Source organism: Arachis stenosperma, chromosome 5, assembly GCF_014773155.1.
Source record: "Arachis stenosperma cultivar V10309 chromosome 5, arast.V10309.gnm1.PFL2, whole genome shotgun sequence".
Taxonomy (NCBI): domain Eukaryota; kingdom Viridiplantae; phylum Streptophyta; class Magnoliopsida; order Fabales; family Fabaceae; genus Arachis; species Arachis stenosperma.
Window position 1 is genome coordinate 39,604,630 of NC_080381.1, and position 5,086 is coordinate 39,609,715.

Below are 5,086 nucleotides of genomic sequence, written 5' to 3' on the forward strand. Positions count from 1 at the left end.
GAATTTCTTGAGGTGACTTTGAACGCCAGTTTGGGCCATCAAATCTTGGGCAAAGTATGGACTATTATACATTGCTGGAAAGCCCAGGATGTCTACTTTCCAACGCCGTTAAGAGAGCGCCAATTGGGCTTCTGTAGCTCCAGAAAATCCACTTCGAGTGCAGGGAGGTCAGAATCCAACAGCATCTGCAGTCCTTTTGAGTCTCTGGATCAGATTTTTGCTCAGATCCCTCAATTTCAGCCAGAAAATACCTGAAATCACAGAAAAACACACAAACTCATAGTAAAGTCCAGAAAGTGAATTTTAACTACAAACTAATAAAATATACTAAAAACCACTAAAACTACCAAAAACATACTAAAAACAATACCAAAAAGTGTACAAATTATCCGCTCATCACCTTCCCATACACCAGTTGGTATGGAGAGGTTCCTATAGGAGTCTTGAATGCTGTTCTGTATGCCCACAGAGCATCATCCAAGCTCTTTGCCCAATCCTTCTTCGGGCTATCACAGTCCGTTCTAGGATTCTTTTTAGCTCTCTGTTAGACTTCAGCTTGTCCATTGTCTGTGGATGATACGGAGTGCCACTTTATGGCTGATTACATATCTAACCATAGCAGAGTATAGCTGTTTATTGCAGAAATGAGTGCCCCCATCACTGATTAGTATTCTGGGAACACCAAACCTGCTGAAGATGTGTTTCTGGAGGAATTTTAGCACGGTCTTGGTATCATTAGTGGGTGTAGCAATTGCTTCTACCCACTTAGATACGTAGTCCACTGCCACCAGAATGTAAGTGTTTGAGTATGATGGTGGGAATGGACCCATGAAGTCAATTCCCCATACAAACAATTCTATCTCTAATATCCCTTGTTGAGGCATGGCATATCCGTGAGGCAGGTTACCAGCTCTTTGGCACTGTCACAGTTACGCACAAACCTCGGGAATCTTTATAGAGAGTAGGCCAGTAGAAGCCACATTGGAGGACTTTAGCGCTGTTCGCTCACTTCCAAATGCCCTCCATACTGTGATCCATGGCAATGCCATAGGATCTTTTGTGCTTCTTCTCTGGTACACATCTGCGGATTACTCCGTCTGCACATCTCTTAAAGAGATATGGTTCATCCCAGAGGTAGTACTTGGCATCCGAAATTAATTTCTTTCTTTGCACTTTGCTGTACTCCTGGGGTATGAACCTCACAGCTTTATAATTTGCAATATCTGCAAACCAAGGAGCTTCCTGATGGCAAAGAGTTGCTCATCTGGGAAGTCTCAGAGATCTCAGTAGAAGGGAGGGACGCCCCAGCTACTGGTTCTATTCGGGACAGATGATCAGCTACTTGGTTCTCTGTCCCTTTTCTGTCTCTTATTTCTATATCAAACTCTTGCAGAAGCAACACCATCTTATTAGCCTGGGTTTTGAATCCTGCTTTGTGAGTAAGTATTTAAGAGCAGCATGGTCAGTGTACACATCACCTTGGATCCTACTAGATAAGATCTAAACTTGTCAAGGCATAGACCACTGCAAGTAATTCTTTTTCTGTTTGTGTGTAATTCTTCTGCATCATTTAGAACACGGCTAGCATAATAAATGACATGCAGAAGTTGTTATGCCTCTGTCCCAACACTGCACCAATGGCATGATCACTGGCATCACACATTAATTCAAATGGCAATGTCCAATCTGTGCAGAGATGACTGGTGCTGTAACCCAGCTTAGCTTTCAGGGTCTCAAATGCCTGCAGACACTGTGTGTCAAACACAAATGGTGTGTCAGCAGCTAGTAGTTTCTTAAAGGTTTTGCAATTTTTGAAAAATCCTTTATAAAACCTTCTGTAGAATCCTGCATGCCCCAGAAAGCTTCTGATTGCCTTAACATTGGCAGGTGGTGATAATTTTTCAATTACCTCTACCTTTGCCTTATCCACCTCTATTCCCCTGCTTGAAATTTTATGCCCAAGGACAATTCCTTCAGTCACCATAAAGTGACATTTCTCCCAGTTAAACCAGGTTAGTCTCTTGGCACCTTTTCAGACATGCTAGGTGATTAAGACAGGAGCTGAATGAGTCTCCATATACTGAGAAGTCATCCATGAAGACTTCCAGGAATTTCTCCACCATATCAGAGAAGATGGATAGCATGCATCTCTGAAAGGTTGCAGGAGCATTACACAGACCAAAAGGCATCCTTCTGTAGGCAAACACGCCAGAAGGGCAAGTAAATGCTGTTTTCTCTTGGTCCTGAGGATCTACTGCAATTTGGTTGTAACCTGAATAGCCATCCAAAAGCAGTAATAATCATGACCAGCTAGTCTTTCTAGCATTTGGTCTATGAATGGTAAAGGAAAATGATCCTTTCTGGTGGCTGTATTGAGCCTTCTGTAGTCAATACATACGCCACCCTGTGACTGTTCTTGTAGGAACCAGTTCATTTTTTTTTCATTATGAACCACTGTCATGCCTCCCTTTTTGGGGACAACTTGGACAGGGCTCACCCAGGGGCTATCAGAAATAGGATAAATAATCCCAGCCTCTAGTAATTTAGTGACCTCTTTCTGCACCACCTCCTTCATGGCTGGATTTAGCCTCCTCTGTGGTTGGACCACTGGTTTGGCATTATCCTCCAACAGGATCTTGTGCATGCATCTAGACTGGGCTAATACCCTTAAGATCACTTATGGACCACCCAAGAGCTGTCTTGTCTGTTCTTAGCACTTGAATCAGTGCTTCCTCTTCCTGTGGATTTAAAGCAGAGCTTATAATCACTGGAAAAGTTTCACCCCCTCCCAGAAATGCATCAGGGAAGGTGGTAGTGGTTTGAGTTCAGTTTGGGAGGTTTATCCTCCTCTTGAGAATTTCGAAAATTCCTTTGCTTCCTCTAGTTCTCTTGATCAGTTGAGCATCCTTGAAGATGTCTTCAAGCTCTGATTCTAGGCTTTCAGCCATATTGATCTCTTCCACCAAAGATCAATGTCTGCGCCCATGCAGTCATTTGGTGTTCTGGATGCTGCATAGCTTTTACAGCATTTAACTTGAACTCATCCTCATTGACTCTCAAGGTTACTTCCCCTTTTTGTACATCAATGAGAGTCGTCCAGTTGCTAGGAAAGGTCTTCCTAGGATGAGAGTTTGCACTCTTGTGCTCCTCCATTTCCAGCACCACAAAGTCATTGGAAAGGCGAATGGCCCAACCTTGACAATCATATCCTCTATTATGCCTGATGGATGTTTAATGGAGCCATCAGCAAGTTGGAGGCATATCCTGGTTGGTTTGACTTCTCCAGTCACCCAAGCTTTCTGATAGTGGATGCAGGTATTAGATTGATGCTTGCTCCAAGATCACATAGGGCTGTCTTGGTGCAAGCGCCTTCTAATGTGCATGGTATCAGAAAGCTTCCAGGATCTTGAAGCTTTTCTGGTAAGCTTTTCAGAATGACTGCACTGCATTCTTCAGTGAGAAACACTTTTCAGTTTCTCTCCAATCCTTCTTATGACTTAAGACTTCCTTCATGAACTTAGCATAAGAAGGTATTTGCTCAAGTGCCTCTGTAAACGGAATCTTTATTTCAAGAGTCCTTAGATAGTCGCAAAGCGGGCAATTGCTTATCCTGTTCCGCTTTGCGGAGTTTCTGAGGATAAGGCATCTTGCTTGATATTCTTCAACCTTAGATGCTGCAGGTTTTTCCTTACAGAAGTGGTTGAAGAAGCCTTTTTAGAGGGATCACTGTCAGCACTCTCAGGTGTCTGATCTCCCTTGGTGTTTGAACGCCAGGAATGGGTGAAGTTTGGGCGTTAAACGCCAACTTCTCTCCCTTTTCTGGCGTTTGAACGCCAGAACTGGGCAAGGAATGGGCGTTTAACGCCAACCTTCCTTCCCTTTCTGGCGTTTGAACGCCAATAACATTCCTCTCTGGGCTCTTACTGTCCTCAGAGGGATTTTGAACAGTGGTTTGGTTATCCTCTGTCAATTGTTCCCTGTTTGGCTTTTTGCTCTTTTGAGCAGTGGTATTCAGTGTCTTCCCATTCCTCAGTTGAACTGCTTGACACTCCTCTGTTATCTGTTTAGATATTTGCTGTTTTGCCTGATTCAACTGTAGTTCTATGCTCTTGTTAGCAACTTTAGTTTCATGGAGCATCTCTTTAAATTCTGCTAACTGTTCTGTCATCAAGAGCAATTGTTGATTAAGCTCAATTATCTGTTCTTGAGGATTAGGGTCAGTGACTACTGCCATGACTTCCTCTTTTAGAGAGAACTCATTGCTAGAGTACAAATATTGGTTTCTAGCAACAGTGTCTATAAGCTCTTGAGCTTCTTCAATTGTTTTCCTCATGTGTATAGATCCACCAGCTGAGTGGTCTAAAGACATCTGAGCTTTTTCTGTAAGCCCATAGTAGAAAATGTCTAACTGTACCCACTCTGAAAACATTTCAGAGGGACATTTCCTTAGCATACCTCTATACCTCTCCCAGGCATTGTAAAGGGATTCATTATCCTCTTGTTTAAAGCCTTGGATGTCCAGCCTTAGCTGTGTCATCCTCTTTGGAGGGTAAAAATGATTCAGGAATTTGTCTGACAACTGTTTCCATGTCTTTATGCTTGCTGTAGGTTGGTTATTCAACCACCTTTTAGCTTGATCTTTTACAGCAAATGGAAATAGTAATAGTCTGTAGACATCCTGATCCACCTCTTTATCATGTACTATGTCAGCAATTTGTAAGAACTATGCCAAAAACTCAGTAGGTTCTTCCTGTGGAAGACCAGAATACTGGCAATTTTGCTGCACTATGATAATGAGTTGAGAATTTAGCTCAAAGCTGCTTGCTTTGATGGGAGGTGTACAGATGCTACTCCCATATGCAGCTGTAATGGGGTTAGCATATGACCCCAGAGTCCTTTTGGACTGATCTATCCCACTTATGTCCATAATGGACAAAAGGGAAATGATAATGATTGCAAACAGATAAATTTTTTTTTTGTTAAACGAAAAAAATAAAACAAAAGAGAATTAAAATAAAAATTCGAAAATCAAAAAGAAAATAAGATCAAAGCAAATTGAGACTTGAATCAATTAAGTAATTAAAAA